The sequence below is a fragment of the Pinus tabuliformis genome, chromosome Q, assembly GCF_031772625.1.
Source record: "Pinus tabuliformis cultivar Carrire ecotype Pingquan chromosome Q, CPIR1, whole genome shotgun sequence".
Taxonomy (NCBI): Eukaryota; Viridiplantae; Streptophyta; class Pinopsida; order Pinales; family Pinaceae; genus Pinus; species Pinus tabuliformis.
This window is the reverse complement of record NC_142296.1, coordinates 1,196,048,601-1,196,056,544: the sequence shown is the minus strand read 5'-3', so window position 1 is coordinate 1,196,056,544 and position 7,944 is coordinate 1,196,048,601. Positions and strand designations below refer to the sequence as shown.

The following is a 7,944-nucleotide window of genomic DNA, read 5'->3' as shown; positions in this document are numbered from 1 at the left end:
GGCTTGATTTTCTGCAGTGTACATGCCAGGGCACCTTATATGTTATCCCAATCTATATTAAACTAAATACAAACATTATTATACAGTGGTGTTCCAAGGCTCCAAAATTAAAGGTCGTAATTGGTAGGTTAGTATATAGATCCGTTAACCCTGATTATGGAAGGAAATCATTATGTAAAACTCTGAAAATAAGTTTTCTAAAGCCATTGTTTTCCTCTATCAAAGAAGCTAAAGTAGTAAAAGTCCTAGTTTTTAAGGTAATGGTGGGAGCTCTAGACATGAGTAGATAAGTTCCTTTTCATACTAAATTCCTACATGCATGAGGCAATGATTTTACAGTGTGGGTACAGGGCCATGGCAGTGGCTATGCATTTTGCAATTATGATGAATCTGTAGGCCTCATTTATTAGGCAATAATCTACATCCAATCAGGTTGAGAATCCATGTTGATATTATAAAATGGAAAACCTTTTGGAGAGCATAAGAAAAGTGAATTTGAAAGGGGAATACCTTGCCCATGAGAAGCTCTTGGGAGGGAAGAGACACAATAAGAGGAGGGGAACTTCTGCTGTAAGGGAAGACCTCAAAGAAGGATCAAGTTAAAGTATTCATAATAACGTATTCTCAACTAATTTCTAGGAAAAGGTTGTCCCCACACCATGTCATTGACTTGACCACGTCAGGTATAAAGAATTTCCTCACTTCCACAAACTCTCGACTTCCATCATACCGATATAACCCCGGCCCCTCAGCCAAGTCTAGGAGGATCCTTCCACAACTCAAAGTCCATGAATGAATATTCGAAATCAATGTAGGATCCATGAAGACAAGGGCCTAGGAAGGACCACCTCTCTAGGATGTGTAGAGGGAAATTTAAAATGAAAAATAAATGTAAATGTGCAAAGGGAAAATTAAAATGAAAAATAAACGTAAACGTGTAGAGGGAAATTTAAAATGAAAAATAAAATAAACTTGTGAGAGAAATTTAAAATGAAAAATAAAATAAACTTGTGATTACTAAAAAAATATGGATTGAAGGAAACAAAGAAGGCTTTGTTATAGCTTCACCAACTCCATATGTTAATAGTAAAAAAAGACCAATTTCATATGTTCAAGTGTTTATTCCACATTGATATACACTTTTTTCTCATTCTATGTATATTTATATATTTAGTTGTTAAAAACTAAATTAGAGTGAAAATGTGGTGGTCATAATAGTCATTGAGAAGAACTATATATATATATATATATATATAGATATTATTTTTTCTATTTATGACAAGGATATTGAGTATGTTAATATGTGTTGTGGTTAATCATTTTAATAGCAACTTCTATGTTGGTTTAGTAGTGATTGTATAAAAGTGTTATAATTTTAGCATTATAGATGGATTCATGGAACCCTTTAAGGGTGTCATTGAATCTATCTACCTAAATTTTAACATTGCAGACGGGGGTCTCTAAATTTTAACACTACAGATGGACTCATAGACCTCTTTGTCTCTATATTTAAAATTGCAAATGGATTCAAAGAAGGGGGTCTCTGAATCCATCTACAGTGTTAAAATTTAGAGACAAAAGGGTATTCATAATTTTAAAATTGTATATGGATTCAAAGACCTCTTTGTCTCTAAATTTTAACATTGTAGATGGATTCAAAGACCCCTATAGTGAAATGTAACACTTTGGTATCAAAATTGTAATTTTCCATTTCTAGAGTGCCACAATTAAAAATTACAAACATAGATGTCTAATTCATATCCTTGTTGTACTTTTTATTTCATCATGTTTTTATTTTTGGACTATAATATTCATTTACATTAATCATTATTAATTTTGTCACTCATTATCTAGTCATATATTTTAATCCTAGACTAAATTAGTCATTTAAGTTAGTCACTTTTAGTTTAGTCACTTATTATCTAGTCGTATGTTTTATCCCTAGACTAAATTAGTCATTTAAGTTAGTCATATTTAGTTTGATCACTTAAAATTGCTCAAATTTAGTAGTAATTCACTTGAAATAATTGCGGTGATTAACTTTTTTAGTCACCTAGTCACTAATTTCATCATTTTTTACTAGTGATGGATCATTTTCATTAAATAACTCAATATGTTATTATTGTTTAGTTACTTACCTAAATAAAGGTCATTAACCATTATTTTTTACCCTTTCCTCTCACAAATAATAATAAAATGCCAAATTAGTTATATCCTTGATTTGGTTAAAAAAATATTTTATTATATTTGACCTCATCAACTCTAGTTATAATTTTATTATAAATAGAGAGGTTTTATCCTCATTTCTCATGATCCATTTTAATCATTGAAATTATGAACCTAGACCTTTTTAGTATTCTCCACTAGAAGGCCTCTATTTTTCTCTCTTTACCTTCATATCATTTTTCTCTTTCAGAGAGAGCAAACCATACACTACAGTCAGGATTAACTACAGACCCTCCCAAGAAAGAGGTCCTTATAACCACATTCACTTAAATCTTCTCATAGGTGAAACATTAATAAAGTCTTAACTTGGCATATTGGAGCATTTCACACATTATTCTGGTTTATATTTTCTATCTTCAATCCTTTGTATTGTTTTGGTATTTTTTCTACAGATTTATAAGTAGATATAGGAATGTGTCCCAATCTTACGGTTTTATTATAAATCCTCATAATTTATTTTTTGGACTACTTGTAACCCATATAATAGATATTTTTATTAACCCTTATTGTAGAAATACATCCAACACCTCTTGTATTAAATGAGGCATGATTCTGTCGAGATTTTGTTATCCTTTCAAATTAAATTAGTATTTTTTTTTTGTGAACCACCTTCCCTAGCATATATTCACATAAAAAAGGTTAATAAGACACTTAATATTACCAATGTTTCTTGTTAACTTTATTTTAGTCCATACACGCATTGAAAATTGTTAGTAAGTATTAAAGGAAGATGTCAAATAGAACAAGAGAGAATTTCTATGGAGATAGTGTTAATACAATTGGGTGGTGAAATCATGATTTTTAGCGATCGATTACTAAGTGGTGTTTTGGGCTTAACTCAAAGGAAAAAGGTAATAGTGAAGCTTGGAATTCAGGCATTGAACATGTTGGGTGCATGCCTAAAGTCTTGTGTGCTTATAAATTCAACAATAGAAAGAAACAGATATGACATGAAGAATATAGAAATAGCCATATTCCTTTAACCTTTAGGTTATTCAAGAAGATTCTTTGGCTTCCTAAGACTAAGGAAAATTTTAGGGGCTAAATTTCGGAGACAAACTAGTTTTCATACTTTTCGCCAAAAAAATGGTTCACTAATTTCTAATTTTTATAAAAAAATGATTTTCCCAAGTTTTATTGGATAAAAATATTTTATATTAAAATGCTCAAAATTTTTATAGAGAATAGATAAAAATCATTATAAATTAGAATGTTTTTACAAAAATATTTTCAAACATTTTACAATTTGCATATTGGGGACTAGTAAGATTTGGCAAGGTTTCTACATTTTAAGATAAATTTCCATCCTTAAATTTTCCCCAAACTGAGACCAACTAAGTTTTTAAGATATTAACAAATAGGAGCTTCTTCACAAACCACAATGGAGGAAGATGTATTCTCAAGAAATTCTTAAAAAGGACTACAAATAAACTAGCTAATGCTAGAAAATTTGAGGTATGCACATTGAATAGTCCCTACAGGGAATTTGTACACTTATTTGCAAGGACTATTGATTAAGAGTACATTGGCTTTATTCCTAAATATTTATTTATGTTCTATATTTTTATATACATAAAGGACCCATTCTCAGTTAAGCTCATAAAATTTCTAGATTAGACACATGAAATGGGTAGAATCTTGCATAGTTACACATTAATGTTCAAGAATAAGTCTAGAAGATCGAGGAAAATTGTTAATGTATTAAATAAAGGGATATCATGATTAACCATTATGATAGTTGAATAGTATAAATGCAAGTAATGCAAATTTCGCATGAAATAAACCTAGATTTTGTTGAAGCTTCGAAAACCAATAAATAAGTATGGAATAGTGGCAAAATCATTTTCATGGATTATTTTACCACATAGCCTTCTTTCTTAAAATTGGGATGTATGTATTCATATGTGATAATGAGGGATAATCAAATCAAAGAACTACATAATGGTGGTTTAAATGAATATTTTGGTATTGGTAGAACATGAACATTGATTGAATAATGATACTAGTATCTAGATATTGCTAAGAATGTGAGTAAATGGATTAAAAATTATTGAGTTTGTCAACATGCTAAAGAAAGAAATGAAGATATTATATTGTATATGGGTGTCCATTGGAAATTGATGGATGAAATTATGGCAATGGAGTGTGCAATAATGTACCCACAAGAACATGTGCATTCTTATAAACACACATCCATTCCTAATTGTATAGCCTCAATATTGTGCAAGCCGCCATGCACACTTTTCAACTCATAAATTTTAAGAATGTGCATATGTTCCTAGGAAAGAGAAAGCATGCACTGTAGACTTTTCATTTGTTTCAATAATGTGCACTTACCATTAAAATGTGCCCATATTCTTGTTACAATAGGTGAAAAACATTATTGGTTGAAGATGCATAGAAGCTCCCTTTAGGACCAAACACCTAAATTTCCTATCTCATTCATGTCCAATGACCAAAACACATAACCAATTATCATGATCTCTTATTGAAGCCCATATCACCACTCAAAGGCCAAACATCCCCTAATGTGATGATATATGGTGGATTCACAAGTCATGCATGACCCTTATGCCCTAGAAGTTGCCTAAAATTTCAAGAAGTCAAGTGTGGTGGCTTGAAGCAATATATTTGGTCATAGCTTCCTAGAAGCTTTGTATTTAACTAAGGCTTGGATTCACATATTTAACATGTCAAAGCCTTAAAACCCATACCTAATTCTCAAAACCTTCTAAGAGCACTAATGTATTTTTTAGAGGCCAAGGACATCCTCCAAAGGTAATGTGTGGTGCTTCAAGGAATTGCTCATGTTTCCTCAAAGTTTCCTTTAGGACCCAAGGCATGGCCTTCTTCCCTATATAATTTACAATACCTTGGGGCACATACCTACTACTAAATACCACTTAATGGGACCAACATACCCAACCATAGGAAAATATAACTTTAATGGGCCATCTTTTGTTGTTTGTGCCATCCTTTTTTCCCATTTATTACTATAATCTTCCTTTAAGGCTTAAGGTTCATGTTTCCTCCCCTAACCATATACAAGGCCCTCATACCCATTCCTAGTGTTAAAAAAGGTTAAATGGTAGCTAAATACCTCATTAGAGGAACAAATGCCCCCAAGAGGCTGTTTTTGGTTGTTCAAGGCATCGTTCTTACCCCAAAAAAATTAAAAGCTTCCTTTATAGCCTAACTCTTGGTTTTTCACTTTAATCATATATAAGGTATAGAGATTCGTGCATAGTGCTCAAAAACTCATATTTCAAACTATCCCCATTCATAGACTAACGATACTTAAGAAACGTCCATCATGATGATTTAATATGTTTTTGTTGGCCCTAAATACCTAGAATATTTCTTTGGGAATTAAGGCCTAGGTTTCCTCTTGATAATGTGAAAGTACCTAAGATAGATACTCAGTGCTGAAAATATCCTTACAATTCCTCCTCACTTGAGAGCCAAATATCCCCTAAATAAGTCATCTATGGCGATTTTAGGTATCATTCATGACTCTTGAGTTATAGAAGTTACCTAAAACCTAGAGAGGTTAGGTGTGTTAGATAGAGTCATCAAGTTTTTCCCTATATCCCTATAAGATTTATACTTCGGCTAATCCTTTGGTTCACCCCCTCAACCATATCAAGGCCTGCATACTCATATTTTATTCTCAAAAAATTGTGAGGACATTGATGCCCTTTCGTAGAAACCAAGGACGCAGCCACTGCATTCTATACATACAATAACTTCATGGACGCAGCCACTGCATTCTCTGGCTTTGGCACAACGGCCCCGACGTTGACCACAAGAGAGAAATCGCTGCTTTCTTCGCCAATATTGCTCACGAGACTTCCAGTACATCTCACATGCATCCTTCCTGTTTCTATAAATTTGTTCTTATAAAATATAAATATTAGAAATTTGATGATTTCATTTCAGAATTTATAAATATTAGAAATCGGTTGTTTATCCATGTGACACATATAACTATGAAATTGGCAGGACTGTGCTACGTTGAGCAAATAGAGAAGTCTGACTACTGCGATTCCACCAACAAGAAATACCAGTGTGTGGCGGGAAGGCAGTACTACGGGCGTGGCCCCTTGCAACTCACATGGTATGTATGCTTATAATGGGATGTAGGTCTACAAGTTTTATTTTCGAGTCTGTGGTTTCACTAACGGTTATGCGTAGAGGTTTGGTTTCTAGAAATTTGGTACTTGTGTACAAAAAAAGTTATACACTTAAAAAATCCTGTAAACTTTGTCTATAGAAAAAGCCAGTATCCTAAAAAATGAATTTATTTATCTATTAAATTGAATTATAATTTTTTTTGGGCTCTATCTATTAAATTTGGATTGGATTTCTCTTGAGAGACTGTTTCATGCTGTTTGACTGAGAGGTTTTTTTTGCAGGAATTATAATTATGATGCAGCTGGTGATTACCTGGGCTTTGATGGCCTGAATCACCCTGAAATTGTAGCCCGGAATGGCTCAATCTCGTGGAAGACCGCTGTCTGGTTTTGGATGAAGCATAGTAATTGCCACTCTGCTATCACATCTGGACAAGGATTCAGGGCAACCATCAAAGCAATCAGCGGCGATGAATGCAATGGTGGAGACTCCAACGCAGTTGATGAACGTGTCAATTATTATACCAACTATTGCAACGAGTTTGGTGTAGATCCAGGAAATAACCTTAGCTGTTAAAAGGATATTAATATGCTGTGACCTCTTGATCTGTGTCAAAGAATCCACGATAGTTCAAAATACTCAATAAAATCGATAGAGTCTGATTACCATGGTTAGCATAAGCAGGAAACGGATCTATGTGACGTACAAAACGAGACAACATTCTCTTATGATTAGTCTCTTTCTTTCATGGGTTTTGCACGCCAGTGAACTGTGTAACATTAGATTAATTAATTGTACTTATTAGTGCATTTGATGCTACATTGATTTTATATATTTGGCAGCCAATAGATGGTGTATTACTGGTTAGGAAATTGTCGTATTACTGGTTAGGAAATTGTCAGGAAAAGGACCAATCTTGGTTTTCACAAATAACATATATATGGTTTTACTTGTTGGGGATGATTTATCTTTTTCTAGCTTTAAATAAGATGCTTTTTTTTGTTATCACCATATACAGAGTACTCTCCTTTTGTTCATACAATTCATAAATGTTAGGTTAGCATAGGTGTTAATTTATAAATTATATGTTCAAATTTGGTGTTGGTAGAATTAAAAACATTAAAATTAACGTAATATCTAGTTTGTTCTCAGTTTATAATCTATAAATATTACGTTCGGTATAGGTAGAATTAAAAACATTAATATTAACATCATACTTACTAGGTAGAATTAAAAACATTAATATTAATATAATATTTAAGTTAATTTTTAATGTATTAAGTGTGCAGGAAAATTTATTTTTTCATTAGTTGGAGATGTGACATGGTATCCTCAGAATTCTGCTCATTTCTTATCACCATGCTTAAAAACAAAGAACTGTGATAATCTCTGGTCTGCCTGGTGTCAGCGAGTAAAGGTAGAGGCATAATTCTTCGTTTCCAACTTGAGTATCATCAATTAAAATAATCAGCATGCCGTATATTGCCTTCGACAGCACACATATGTTCAAATGTATTAGTTTGTAGGTTAAATTAGTTGGTGATTTAATCTATATTGAAAGTGAGAAATTTTATTGTAATTTAG

The 7,944-nt window shown here is 32.4% G+C and overlaps 1 pseudogene; it reads left to right on the top strand.

Moving 5' to 3' along the window:
* Nucleotides 1-5,713: 5,713 nt before the first annotated feature.
* On the top strand, nt 5,714-6,936 carry LOC149224022 (endochitinase 4-like; annotated as a pseudogene).
* Nucleotides 6,937-7,944: the final 1,008 nt, after the last annotated feature.